Genomic DNA, 15,290 nt, shown 5'->3' with positions numbered 1-15,290 from the left:
ATCAAAAACAAATTGTTTATTCCCAATATATTACTACAATGGTGACACAGACATTGAGTGAATATTCCCATTCCAAAAGGGAGAAATTGGCCAAAAGAAAGAGGCAACAGGCCCCATGCAAGTCTGAAACCCAGCAGGGAAGACATTAAATCTTAAAGCTTCAATATAATCTCCCTTGACTCCATGTCCCACATCCCGGGTACACGGTTGTGTGGGATGGGCTCACAAGGGCTTAGGCAGCCCTGCCTCTGTGCCTGCTTTGCAAAGATCAGCTGCTGTTCTTGCTCTCACAGGTTGGAGTTGAGTAACTGGCTTTTCTAGGCTAAGGTGCAAGTTGCTAGTGGTTCTGCCATTCTGGAGTCTGGAGGGCAGTGGCCTTATTCCCACTGCTCCACTAGATCGTGCCCTGGTGGGGGCTCTGTGTGGGGACTCCAACCCCACATTTTCCCTTGGAACTAGACTAGAAAAGGCTCATCATGAGGGTGCTGCCTCTGCAGCAGACTTCTGCCTGGACACCCAGGCTTTCTGATATATCATTTGAAATCTAGGGGGAAACTGCCAAGCCTCCGCCACTCTTGCATTCTGCATACTTGCAGACTTAACGCTGTGTGGAAGCTACCAGGGCTTGCAGTTTGCATGCCCTGAAGTGGAGTCCTGAGCTCCTATTTGGGGCCCTTTGAGTGGAGGCTGGACTCGAGATGGCTGGGATAAGGGAAGCAGCACCCCAAGGCAGCACCGAGTAGCAATGCCCCTGGCCTTGTCCCTGAAACCAGTCTGTCCTCTTAGGCTTCTGGGCTTGTGATGGGAGGAGCAGCCTGGAAGATTTCTGAAGTGCCTTTGAGGCCTTTTTCCCATTGTCTTGACTGTTAGCACCTGCTTCCCTTTCAGTCATACTAATCTCTCTAGCAAATGGTTGCTCCTCGTGCCTCTTGGATTCTTATCCTTTGGGTTCCCCTCCTGAAAATGTTCTTTCCTTCTCCACCATGAGCCAGGCTGCAGATTTTCCAAATTTTTACACTCTACTTCCCTTTAAATTGTAAGTCCCAACTTTAAGTCATTCCTTTGCCCCATATCTGATCTTAGATTGGTAGAAACAGCCTTGCCACTTCTTGAATGCTTTGCTGTATAGAAATTTTTTTTCTTGCAGATAGCCTAAGTCATCACTCTGAAGCTCAGCCTTCCACAAAGCCCTAGGACATTGGCACAATGCAGCCAAGTTATTTGCTAAGGTGTAACAAGGGTGACCTGTGCTCCAGCTCCCAATAAGTTCCTCATTTTCGGCCGGGCGCAGTGGCTCACACCTGTAATCCCAGCATTTTGGGAGGCCAAGGCAGGTGGATCAGGAGGTCAGGAGATCGAGACCATCCTGGCTAACACCGTGAAACCCCGTCTCTACTAAATATACAAAAAATTAGCCAGGCGTGGTGGCGGACGCCTGTAATCCTAGCTCCTGGAAGGTTGAGGCAGGAGAATGGTGTGAACCTGGGAAGCGGAGCTTGCAGTGAGCCGAGATCATGCCACTGCACTCCAGCCTGGGCGACAGAGTGAGACTCAGTCTCAAAAAAAAAAAAAAAAAAAAGTTCCTCATTTTCATCTGAGACCTCATCAACCTGGCCTTCACTGCCCATATTTCTATCAGCATTTTGGTCATAATCATTTAACCAGTCTCCAATACATTCTGAGAAATAAAAATGAAATCCTAAGTCCCTTCCCCCCACCCAGACTACTGAATGATCCCCTCTTGGCCAAGGGGATCCCAGAGAAACCTTAAAACTGAGTCCCAGCCGTGATGCAATGGGAGGTCAAACATGCCTCATTAGAGCCCCTCCCTTGCTAACCACCACTAGGCTTTCTTCTCTAAAGACTAAGCAGGAACCAGCCCTTTCTCTTTTTTTTAATTATTTTATTTTACTTTAAGTTCTGGGATACATGTGCTGAATGTGCAGGTTTGTTACACAGGTATACGTGTGCCATGGTGGTTTGCTGCACCTATCAACCTGACATCAAGGTTTTAAGGCTTTTGTTCTAATGCTCTCCCTCCCCTTTCCCCTCACTCTCCAACAGGCCCCAGTGTGTAATGTTCCCCTCCCTGTGTCCATGTGTTCTCATTGTTCAACTCCCACTTTTGACAACATGTGGTGTTTGGTTTTCTGTTCCTATGTTAGTTGCTGAGGATGATGGTTTCCAGCTTCATCCATGTCCCTGAAAAGGACATGAACTCCTTCTTTTTCATGGCTGCATAGTATGGTATATATGTGCCACATTTTCTTTATCCAGTCTATCATTGATGAGCATTTAGGTTGGAACCAGCCCTTTCAAAAGAGTCACCTCACTACTGATTTCAACCAACCACCTGATGCTGGCCCTCCCTTTTGCAGTTTCAACAGAACAACCAACCAGCATTCCTTCCTGATAAGAGACCACCAACCACTGAGAGGTTCTGGTCAGTCTAGGGAGGCTGTGCACTGACTGAGGGGTTTTGTGTCCTCTGCTTCATCTTTTGAAGTCAGAGGCCCAAAAACTCCCCCCTCACATCTTGCTAACACTACCATTTTTGGAACATGGGACCCCATGAAGGGGCTTGCAGGTCAACTGTGCATGTGCATGTTTCTTCCTTCGTAAATATTCATGGCTCCTCCTATAGCTTGCTGAATATATATTTGGCCACCTCACTCAGCACCAATCCTTGTTTTATTTTTCTGACACTCCAAGTGCCTGTTTCTGGCTTCTGTCCAGAGGCTATGCTTCCCAGTCATTCAGAGTGGCCACCCTGCAGGCTGCAACCATTTATGAGAATACAGCTCTCCTTTCCACATTTACGAACCTCATCATCCTTTGGTTGACAGTTCCAAATTTCCCCTCATCTTCCTGTCTTCTTCTAAGCCCTCCAAATTCTTCCAATATCTGCCAATTTACTCATTTCCAAAGCTGCTTCCACATCTTCAGCTATCTTTATAGCAAAGCCCCACTCCTCAGTACCAATTTTCTGTGTTTGTCCATTTTGCATTGTTACAAATGAATACCTGAGGCTGGGTAATTTACAAAGAAAAGAGGTTTATTTTGACTCATGGTATGGCAGGCTGTACATGAAGCACAGTGTCGGCATCTGCTTCAGGTGAAGGCTTCAAGAAGTGTCCACTCATGATCGATGGCAAAGGGGAGCAGGTTTATCACAGTGAGATGGGGGAGCAAGAGAGAAAGTGGGGCAGATGCCAGGCTCTTTAAACAACCAGCTCTCCAGTGAACTAGTAGAGTGAGAGCTCATTCATTCCTGGTGAGCAGGGTACCAAGCCATTCATGATGGGTCCCCATCATGACCCAAACTCCTCCCACCAGACCCCATCCCCCAAACTGGGGATCAAATTCTCATATGAGATTTAGGGGACAAACGTCCCAACCATATTGGGAGCATCTCCAGATTAATACCAGACTAGTAGAGGGAGGAACACTGTGGGGTCTTCATGCTAGCTGCTTTCCATTGACATTTTCCTGGCCTCCAGACCTAGAAACAACCAAAAATAACTTGGTGAATGTACTGAAGTTATTTATCCACCATTTACTGAGACCGCAATGTTGTAAAAAAGACAGACCTTAATATTAGGTTAAGCCTAGTGATACTGGAAGATTTTGTTTAATGTGCTATATTTCCAGCATCTTTCCAGAATCATCTGTCCCAAAACAGAAACCATCTTGTTTCCTGGGCATGCTATCAGAATGGGAAAATAACTAAATTTTTCTTCAAAAAATAATTGCAAAATCCACATTAATGAAATACATTTTTAAGAAGTGAAATAAGAGATAAAAATAGCTAATATTTGAGGCCAAGCACTGTTCAGTATATTGTACATCTATTAACTCATTCAATCTTCACAATAACCTAATGAGGATGACAGTATTTCTATCCCAATTTTGCAGATGAGGGAACTAAGGGACAGAAGAGCTAAGAAGCTTGCCCAAGTCACACTTAAGAGGCAAAATAGGGACCCCTCACCCCAGAAGCAGGCCTCCATGGTCTATGTCCTTAACCATTGACCTCTCCTGCCCTTCACACATACCTCTGTTAATCAAAAGAATAGGTCCAACAATGACGACTTCACTTCCTAAGTGAATCCATAGGTTTAAGGTAGTAACAGGCTACATTATAGACCTTAACAAATCATATTGAAATTCTTCTAGAAGAATAGTCGATTTAATATATCATACAACTTTAAAATAATGATGGGCCGGGCACGGTGGCTCGTGTCTGCAGTCCCAGCACTTTGGGAGTCCAAGACCAGAGGAGCCCCTTAAGCTCAGGAGTTTGAGACCAGCTCTGGCAACACAGTGAAACCATCTCTTTACATTTTTTTTTAATTAGCCAAGCATAGAGGCACATGCCTAGCTACTCAGGAGGCTGAAGCAGGAGAATCACCTGAGCCCAGGAGTTTGAGGCTGCAGTGAGTTATGATCACACCACTGCACTCCAGCCTGGGCAACAGAGCCAGACCCGGTCTCCAGAAAAAAAAAGATAATGTCACACCACATTTTCAAACACAAACATATTACCTAGCAGTCATTATCAAAAGCCTGTGCTAACTGGGTTAAAATCAGAAACCTACCTGGTGATTTAGGATGGAAATCCAGAAACTGTGCTATGGACTGAATGTTTGTGCCTTCCCAGAATTCATACACTGAAGCTTAGTCTCCGATGTTATGGTACTAGAATGTGGGGCCTTTGGGAGGTGATTAGGTCGTGAAGGTAGAGCCCTCATGAATGGGATTAGTGCCCTTTTATGAGGGATCCCAGAGAGCTCCCTCACCCTTTCCCCATCATGTGAGGATACAAGAAGTCAGCAGTCTGCAACCTGTAAGAGAGCTCTCACCAGAATCTGATCATGCAGGCACCCTGATCTCAGACTCACAGCCTCTAGAACTGGGAGAAAGAAATTTCTGTTGATTTTAAGCTACCTGATCTATGTTATTTGTTATAGCAGCCTCAGTTGACTAAGACAAATGGATTCAATTTTGTCGTAAGTTCTTGGTTTCCAGTAAACCAGAAGTAACTTGATAACGCAATGCTGACTGCTGGGATTTTTTCAGCCAGGTCCTCTCCAGCTCCAAGAAATGCTGGACTGACCATGTATTTTTAGGGACTCTCCTTGCTCCAGAGCCTGAAGGACTTTCTTTTTTTCATGGTCTAATCTTCATTCCTCTCACAATAACACAGAGAGGTCACCAGAGTCTCTCTGAGAAGAACAAACCTGGCCCAATACAGATGAGCTCATCAGTCACTCAGGGGCCTCTTCTTACCCAGAGTCCCCCAGAAATCATGAGCTTCTAGGATGGACTCCCCAGAGCACTTCCCTTCTTATTTACCAGGAAGAAGGTCTTAGAGGTTACTCCCCCAGTCTTCTTTCAGGCCCAAAGCCTTACCTCTTGCCTCTGCTTCCATTTCTGCTAGGTTCTCTTATTCCAGTCTGTACACATCAGAAGCCGTCAGGAGCCGAAAGAGCCATGGCGAGTTGTACATTTTCCAAATGAACAATGAATTCCTAAAAGAAAACCTCAACTTGCAGCCTTCCTGCCCCCAGGAACTCCTAGCAGGAGAGCCCAGGTTCCAACAAAATGCATGGCAGCTGCTGCCCAGCCTCTGAGAGAATTAATAGGCATTAGAGCCTCAAGTGACCGCAGAGCCACATCCTGTCCAGCCACTCAACAGCTGGCAATCTCCCCTTTTCATAATGCCCTTTCCGCTGTGCCCTAGGGGGCTCACCTCTTGCAGCCTTGACAGTGCAACTCTTGCCAGGTCCCAGCAGGAACGAACTGGAAACTTCCTGGGTTTCCAGCAGCTGCTGTGCTTCTGAACTGACTCTTCCTTGGGGGTGGCAGGCGCCCTGCCTCCTTCTCTGCAGCTGTGGGTTTAGACAAAGTGCATTAGGCTTCTTTCCTCCCCCAGGCCAGCAGGGTTTTAGCCCTACCCACTTAGGGGTCATTTCCACAAAATAAATATCCCCCCAGCTGATAAATTCTCCCATTCTTCCTTGATACGGGGTCTCTTCAGAAACACAACAGCCTAGGTTTCTTCCTCTTTCCCACCCAATCTGCTCACTCACCTCCATCTCACACTGCCACCCTCACCCCCAGCACAGCCACCAGAACACCAGTCCTAAGCTTCAACTGAGCCCCTGGGCTACTTCAGCATGTTCTCCTCACGTTTGTACTCACATACATCTTCCTACAATTTCCCTCGCCCTTTCAGGGGCTAACACTCTGTCTCTTTCAGAGAACATTAGCTATTGCTCAGGAATATTGTGCAACGACTTCACTTAATTGGGAAAGTATTCACTCTTGGTGGTCCCCAATGCCCCCAGGCCTCAGCCATAGGATGTGGCTCTCACCTGGACGGTAGACACCTTGCTTCAATTTTCACTCTTCGCCCCTGGAAACCATCGGCTGTTGGGGGTGAAAGGAAACTCTATAGTACTATACTGAGGTGACATTTCCACCACCAACCATCTGCTTGGGTCCCTCATAATTCTCCACCGGAGACTGTGGCTGCCTTCCTCAGGGATCGCAGCCATCTCTCAACACCTCGCCTTCCTCCAAGACTGGTGTCATCGCGGAGTTCTGAGGAATTCACTTTCCAAGCAAGAAGGTCTTGGGTCCTCATGTCATCTTCCTCCAAGACTGGCATCATCTCGGAGTTCTGAGAAATTCACTTTCCAAGCAAGAAGGTCTTGGGTCCTTGTGTCCTTGGTCCCAGAAGGGATCTTGGTTGGAAGATGTATTCTTGTCAGCTGCCAGCTCTCGGTACAGTGGTGAGGGTGAGGGACTGTGCAGCTATACAAAACGAAGTAACTTGGAAAAAGTGCCCTTATGGATGAGACTCAATGCCCCAGGCATCCTCCCTCCTCATCATGGGTTGCTCTTTGCAAGTGAAAGTCTCATGTAGTAGATCCCCTGTGCCTTCCTCTCTGGCCCTGACCTTGACAGGAGACCTCTTCTGGTGCCTCCTGGACCACCTGCTGCCTTACACCTGGGCTCCATACCAGAATCACCAGCATCCACTCAGAGGACACTGGGCAGCTGAAACACTTGTTTTTTGCCGGGGCCAGTCCTAGTCCAATAGGGTTTCCAGGCACCCACAGCAGCTGCCCAGGCAGCAAATGTCAGTCAGTTGTAAACCAGCCAGGTAAGACTCACACTTTGGCTTCCCTACATGGACTTTGCTTTGGGAGAAATTCCAAGATTTCAGACTCTCAGGGCCCATGGTCACTGAGCTCAATGTCCCCAATAGATCACACCCTGCAGCTGCACCTCTAAGAGCTTGTGCTTCTGCCAAAACAAAAGCTTCTACTAGATGGGTCAGATCTGTTCTCTGACTTGATGCAATGGCCCCTGTCCCTTCAGTCTGTCCCTCAGCATCTAAGTCAGTGGAAATGGGATGAGGCACAGATGTAGAAGGAATAACTAGATGGGTCAGATCCATTCTCTGACTTGATGCAATGACCACTGTCCCTTCAGTCTGGCCCCTCAGCATCTAAGTCAGTGGGAATATGATGAGCCCCATATGTAGAAGGAAGAACTGGAAGGAAGGAAAGGAAGCCACCAGCTTCCTGCTGAGTCTTGATTAGGGCTCCTGGACAGACATTCTCCTCCTCCTGTGGCAAAAATTGTTGGAATTAACATAAAACCACTGAGCCCAAGCTTCCTCAAGTGTAGAATGAGGACACTGGACTCCAGAATATCTGAGTGCTTCTCTGTGATGAACAGAACAATGCCCCGACAAAGATGCTCATGCCCTCCTCCCCAGAATCTGTGAATATGTCATGGTGCTTGGCAAGGGGGAAATTAAAGTTGCAGGTGGAATTTAGGTTGCTAATAGGCTAACCCTAAGATGGGGAGATTCACCTCAATTATCAGGGTGAGCTCACTGTCATCACAGGGGCCCCTGTAAATGAGAGAGGGAAGCAAGACAAGTAGTGTCAGAATTAGAGATGAATTTGAAGAAGCTGGCTTTTAAGATGGAGGAAGAGGCCATGAGCCAAAGGATGCAGGTGGCCCCTAGAAACAGGAAAAGGCAAGAAAAAAGTTCTCCTCTAGAGCCTCCTGAGGAGCACAGCCTTGCCAACACTTTGAACTTTACCAGTAGTTTGAACTTCTGTCTTCCAGAACTGTGAGATAATAAATCTGTACTGTTTTAACCCATTTATCTTGCGGTAAATTTGTAACAGCAGCTGTAGGAAACTAATTCACCCTTATCCCTCACATCCACACCACAATCTCCCTCTTCTCGCCGGCATTCCATCTCCTCTGCCTCCAAGTCACAGAGCCCCAGGTGCCACAATGGCTATGGAGTCTGCAGTGCAACCTCATTGCAAATATTTGTATGCTCAGAAGAAAAATACGAGTACAACGTCCTATATTTACGAGGCCCTTACTACTTTTAAATCACTGTCGTTCAAAAACAAAACAATTTTTTTCAGTGTGTTCTTATGTGCCAGTTACTGAACTGGTTCCTGGGGATGCAAAGACACATGGACGTCATTGTTTCCTTCCAGGAATTCACTTGGAAAAAGAAACACGGGAGACACTGCCTGGAATCCTTGATGCCTCCGAAGTTAGAATAGAGTTGGATTAACCCAGCCTCTCTCTGTGGAAACAGGAAACGGCTAGAAGAGTGACATCAATCATCCACAATTGCTTCAGCCTCATAACATTGGAGCAATGGTGTCAGACTTGATGCAGAGACTACCTGGGCGTATGCGGTTTTTTTTTTTTTTTTAATCTAGTGAAAAATTCGAAGTCACAGTCATGACACTGAACCATCAAAAGATTGTTTCACGTTTTGGTTTGTGTTAAATGCTCTTTGTACTTTGCTTTTGTTAGAGATGGCTGGAAAATTCTAGTAACAAGGAGTGCTAGAGAAGAATCACTGCTTAAGAGCAGGATCTCGAAGAATACAACCTTTGCCTCCTATCTCCTCTCCGGTTTCTGATTCTCAAAAAGACACTTCAAACTGTTGGATATTCTTTATGTAGATGAATGGGACAAACTCAAACTTGAGCGTTGATTTTTTTTTTTTTTTTTTTTTCCTGAGGAATTGCCATTAGGACCTGGAAATAAATATGTTGCATGGAAGACTTACTGACAAAGGAACTTTAACTGAATTCCTCCTCTAGTGCTGAATAGTGACTGCAGAAATGGCCAGACTGGCAACATATCAGAAGGCAAACTGGCATTCCTATTAGATGGAATGTCCAGAAACCATAATTTTTTAATGGGGTTGACGATTGCCTGCTTCTATAAGAAGATAGGTATTTTCTGTATCTAGCCAGGTGAGACCACACATTTAGAGTTATAAGACAGATTGGCAAGATCAGAACTACAATTACAAGCTACCCACAAACTGTTGTAGAGGCGGACAATCTTTTCTGGATGCTTTCTTTAGCCTGAGTTTCCGAACCTACTACTATATGAAGGCGTACTGCCAAGACACAGCGAAAAAAAAAAAGGCCCTGGTGGCTTCAAAGATTTTGACATTGGAAACTTGTCCCAGTAGCTGAAACACATAATGTCATGTGTCAGTGAGCTCAGCCTGGAGCCCACACCTTGGCCATCTGCCCAGAATTCTCACCCCAATTCTCTAAAACTCTACTGTTTCTTCTCGGGTGGACTACTTTTTGATCCCAAAGGGCAATGTCAATGGGGCTTTGATGCAGCTGAGACAGTCAAAAAAAAAAAAAAAAAAAAAACAGAGTACACAGCACAAGAAAGTTTAGAGGACACCTACTTCCAGATAGAAGAGCTAAGCTCCTCATGTGTCCCCATAGAGATGCAACTCTATGAGTTTGAAGACCCAGCTGCCAATTGTCAATCACTGTCACGTCGGAGGAGCTAGCAAAAGACACTACTAACAATTATGAGAATAAAAATTTCCTTGTTACTTTAAAGTTTTCAGATCATCTGTTAAAGCTGATAAGGCCATTGACATCTGTTCTGTTCATTGTACTCTGTCTCCTCTTTTACTTCCCTCCCGGTCCCTATCCTTTGCCAACTATGTTGTTTGCCAGTTGTCTCCCAAGGAGGATGGGAGCAGTGATTTCCCGCACATATATCTTTGCAACTTTTCCTACAGTGCCTCTTGGCATCCATCCTCCAGAATTTGCTTCTCCTGCAGTGATTCTACTAGTTCACTCTTCCTTGGAAAGACCACTGCCCTTGACTCTCAAAGTGGCAACAATTTTCTCCTTTCCCCTCATTCATCTCAGCACAGGGCTCTCCATCGGCTTTAGAGGGAGCTGCAGTCATGGAGTAATTCAGCATGCTCACACAAGCAGCAGCATACAAAATCATTGACCATGAAGCCACATGGTCTGAACACCATTGTCAAAACCAAGGACCCAAAGAAGTACGGCACACAGGCTTGCCCCTGGGTAAAATGGAAATGGAAAATGGAAATGTCACCAGTAGAGGACAGCCACACTACAGACTGAAATGGTGCACCATGTGGGCTAGGGTTGGTCTATGAAGATAGGTGAGCCCTTTGACATGGGCTGGCTGGAAACATCCTTATGAACAAGGAAAGATATATAACATGGGTGTTCGAGAAAAAGAGCAGCTCAGCAACAGACAGAAGGAGGCAGGAGAAAAGAGCGTTCACAGCATGTTCAACAACGTAGAAGACCTTTCCCATGGGATGATAGGGAGTGTGTAGGAGAAATGGAGAAATGGAATGTAGAAAAGATCACAGGGGCCAGACTATGGTTAATCTTCACAAGTTGAGCTAAAGAGATAAGACTTTATTCTGTTGGCAGTGGGGAGTCATTGAAGGGCTTGAGAGCAGGGGTGGGGCGCTTCCACTGCGTGAGGTCTAAGAAAAATGACTCCAACAGGGTCCGTAGCATGGACAGGTAGAAGGAGGAGTCTGAAGTCAGAGAGACTGCAATGGGCTGAATGGTTGCCCTGAAATAATTCATGTCCACCCAGCACCTCAGAATGTAACCTTATTTGGAAATGGAGTCTTTGCTGATGTTCCCACTTAAGATGTGGTCATACTGGATTGGGGTAGGCTCTGAATCCAATAGTTGGTGTCTTCCTAAGAAGAGAAGACATGCAAAGAAGAAAAGAAGGCTATGTGATGACGGAGGCAGATATTGGAGCCACGTGTCTAAAAGCCAAGGAGCAACAGGGATTGCTGGCAGCCACTGGAAGCCTCCTTCATAGGCTCCAGAAGGAACCAACCCTGCTGGCACCTTGGTTTCAAACTTACAGCCTCCAGAACTGTGAGAGAATAAATTTTTGTTGTTTTAAGCCACCTAGTTTGTGGTCATCTCTCACAGCAGCCCTAGGGGACAAAATGCAGAGGCTAATGAAGAATCCAGCTGGAGTGCAGGATGGGGTAATGCCACCTGGGCCCAAAACTATGCCTTGGATAAAACCGTATTTGAGAAGCATAATCAATAGGAAATAATAGCTGGGGGACAAGAAAACTGTAAGAGCAAGGTATGACTCCAAATTCACAGAGAGTGGACTGGAGCTGCCCGTTTCACTCTGGTGCCAGCTCTCTACGGTGAATGTCAAGGAGGCTTATGTTCCTTGTAGGTGCCCCTGAGGGGTAGGGACAAAATTTTGATTCCCAAACTTGAGAGTCAGACTGGAAACAACTCAGGGGGACATCTCGCAACCCTAACCCAAAGACATGTGACTATGTATTGGAAGTCAAATTATCTTATTTCTCCTTTTTGTCCTGCATTTTTTAAGAAACTAAGTCATCTAGAGACTTGCCCTGTCTACAGCAGTGTAGAAAAACCAAAGAGGAGTTCGCCCTTGAGGCTGATGTGGTAAAAGCAGGAATTGTTCAGAGAAACCTAAAGGGTAGGTGAATGTTGAGGGAATATCCTATTCTTCCCAATGTTCAGGTTCACCCTTCAGTGCAAACTTTCTAAAATCTGGGGTTTATGAATAAGGGAGCCCTTAGTGTCCCTTGCCCCACTCTCAGCTGGGTGCACGAAAGCAGTCTTTATTCTCCCTTCCCCAAGCAGCACAGCCCAGCATCAGAGGACACAAGGACACAGGCTCCTACCCCAAGCCTGTCCACGGGGCAAACTATCTAGAGAGGGGAGCATTTTGCTCACCCAAGAGCATTCACCACCAGCACCCCCAAGCCTGTTCCAGGAACCCCTTTTAGTGCACCAGTAAGTTATCAGAAAAAGAATACCATAGTCTCTTTGAGGGGAAAAAACAAAAATCATGCCTGTGTGCCAATTGTCCCTTGACCTCAGGTTCTGAATCGTTCATGGCCTTCATGCTTCTCATGGCCTGGGGCCCTCCCCCTTCCACCTGGGGGTTTCTGAAAAATGAAGAATCCTGTCCCTGGACTTTGCCCCCACTGGCAATGTAGCCACCTCAAGCCACACTAGATTGTCTCCTCTGCTCTTCTCACAGGTCAGCCCTCCCTGGGGACTCAGAGCTGACCTCCCTGGAGCCATCACCTAGTCTCCTATTTTTCCCCAAGATATTACTGGCACCCTTTAAAATTTAAAAGTTCAGTTCACAATGAGGATTAGAGGCCCTCGCACGCACCTTTCACCCACTAAGTTGGCACCGTTTGAGGAAGTGAGTTTTAGTAACACAGGTAGAGGGCTTAGGCGGGGATACGAACATTCTCGTGCATTGCTAGGGGATGTCAATCGATACAGATTGTTCTGGAGGTAAAAATCTGATATTGGATTTTTTTTTAATTTGTGCTACCTTCTGACCCAGAAATTCTGCTTCTAAAAATGTATTCTAACAAAATGAAGTATGTATGCAAAGATTCAGCCAGAAGGACATTCATCATAACCTTATGTATAATAGCAAAATAAAATAGCAATATCCAAATATTCAAGATGGAAAGCTATTGTAATAAATATTGGAGAGGGAGACCCTGTCTCAAAAAAGAATAAAAATTTAAAAATAATAAATATCAGAACATTTATGCAATGGAATATGATCTAACTACTAAATTTGCTGCTTGTAAGGGAGTGTCAGTTGCCTCCAGGGAGCAAAAATGAGTGAGCTCCAAGGCAGAAAATAAAAGGGACAACCTTCCCGTGAACGCGCCTTTGTACCTGTTGGATTTCAAAGCATTTGAATCCCAGATATGAGATAGAGAGGTCAATAAAAGTTTACAGGATGTTTTGGAAGAAGAGTAGCATCGGCAAGAGAAAGGTATTCATGAACTATTAAGTGAAACAGATACGTTGCAAAATAATGCACTAAGTGATACCATTTCTACTAAAACACAAAGCTGGAAGAAGTCCAGAAGGAAATTACTCTGAGGTTGCACAGGATATGTTTCTAATGGACAGAATTACAGAAGTTTCTTTTCTTCTATGTATTTTTCTAACTTTGCTACAAGGAACATGCCATGTTTCGAGGAGAAAGAGGAGCAACAAACGTTCCTTTAAATTCTTAGAAAACGCTGTAGTCACAAAATGTGAGCTCGGCACTTTCTCTCCTTCTTGTCTCAGACAAACTCTTATGAGGAATTGAGACACTCACTGTCTTCCACTTCCTCATCACCCCCACCCAACCAAACTCTACCCCAAAAAAACTGCCTCCTCAGCCTGCTGAAGTCTAGCTTCCATCCCCACTTCTCCTGTCCCCCAAACTCATCTACCAAATGGCACACCATCCCCCTGACCATTGCCAAATCCACCAATGCTTCCAGTCCTCCTCTCACTGGCCTCTGTGCCACATTTGTGTTCAGTGGGTTTCACTAACATTCATTTAGCACCAAGTATATGTCAAACATAGTGTTAGGCACCTGAGGGAGACATCAGCCCTTAAGGCTGGTCACTACCCTCAGCAGCCCATTCATAGACTGTGAGAGGAGAGAGTGGGTGAAGACCCCCAAAGTTTGTGAGGGACAGCCCTCTTCTTCAGCAGCATCACGCTCCCCAGCCCTCCAGCCCTCCAGCCCTGGCCTCCTCTGCCCCTGTCTTGCTTCTCCACCTGCCTCTTATAATCTATCCTCAGGAATATGTCCTTGCCCACTTTTCCCCTCACCCTTCTGGCACTATCTATTGACTCTGGTTTAGGAAACCTGTGAAGGTTGATATCCAACCGCCCAGCCTGGCCAGGAGCAACAGACACCTGCACTTTCATCTCCCTTGAGGCCACAGAGACCGAATGTCATGAACACCCCCACCTCCCAACTCTGCTCCTTTTTTAGTTGGTGGCATCTACCCAAGACCACCCCGAACCTGCAACCCCTTCCCTCCTCCCCACTAGTCCTCCTGCCCTTCCCCCACCCTCACTGGGGCTTTTCATCTCCTGCCCCATTCATTGCAGTGGCCTCCTCTTATGCTCCAAACTCCTGGCTTCACTTGGGTCTGTCTGTCCCCTGCACACAGCAGCCAGCAAGCTCCATCCAAAATGCCCATCTGGCCCTCTGGCTCTCCTTCTTCCCAGAAGAGTTCACAGAATAAAATCCAGGCCCAACAAGCGTGTCACCCCTTGCCCCTCATTCCTTCTGCAATCCTACCATCCACTTGTTTCCTCAATACTCAGTTCCCCCAGTATCCTCACCCTTGCTATGTCACACGTTAGTGCCTTCCCCACGCTGGGATCCCCATACCCACCCCACCCCTGGATTCCCCCACATCCCACTCCTGGCATGACATAAGCGCTTTCCAATGCTCAGGCTCTCCCTGCTCCAAAACCTTCTCAAGGACACGGGCCCTGGATGGGGATCCCTCCTCTGTGATCCTGTCACTGCCAGAGCAGAGCACTGTTGCACTGAGGTGACTAATGCATGTGTGCTTTCTCTCCAAATCAACTATCGGCCCCTCTAGAGCAGTCATTCTGGATAATAAATCCCTGTAGGCCCAGCTCTTAGCACAAGACCTGACTGCTACCATCAAAGGAGGAGCCAGCAGAACGTTGGCCCAGGCAGTGGAGCTATTTCTTGTGTCTGAAAGCACGGCAGGCCCAGTGAGAGCTGTTCATAGATGTTCCTTTGCCCGAGTAGTAGCTGAGGCCCCAGACACCCCAGTGCCCAGGGCTGCTCCTGTGTGTCCCTCTGCCTGTGGCTCAGCCAAACTCAGCAAGGAGCCCAGGCCAGGCTCCACTTCTCTTCCCAGGGGCACAGAGTTGATCTGCAAGGCCTTGGTCTACCAGGAGAGTGGGGCTGGGCGTCTTCTGGCAGGAGAGCCCCTCTAAGCCTGCCCAAACCTAACACGGGGAGTTGACGAGCAGAGCGCCAGAAAGGCCCTGGGTCCTGAACCTCCATTGTTAAAAGGCCTTAAACCATAGGCTCATATCCA

General features: G+C 46.7%; 1 long non-coding RNA gene across 1 annotated transcript; it reads right to left on the bottom strand.

The window, feature by feature from the left end:
• Positions 1 to 3,034: 3,034 nt before the first annotated feature.
• On the bottom strand, positions 3,035 to 14,601 carry LOC105479349 (uncharacterized). Its single transcript, XR_985822.3, has 4 exons — positions 6,378 to 14,601; positions 5,753 to 5,891; positions 5,413 to 5,531; positions 3,035 to 3,502 (listed from the first exon to the last, which is right to left on the bottom strand). It is a non-coding gene; the product is annotated as an uncharacterized lncRNA (long non-coding RNA).
• Between the last annotated feature and the right edge of the window lie 689 nt (positions 14,602 to 15,290).

This window comes from Macaca nemestrina, chromosome 7, assembly GCF_043159975.1.
Source record: "Macaca nemestrina isolate mMacNem1 chromosome 7, mMacNem.hap1, whole genome shotgun sequence".
NCBI classification, from domain to species: Eukaryota; Metazoa; Chordata; class Mammalia; order Primates; family Cercopithecidae; genus Macaca; species Macaca nemestrina.
The sequence above is the reverse complement of the archived record's forward strand: the minus strand, read 5'-3'. Positions and strand labels throughout refer to the sequence as shown.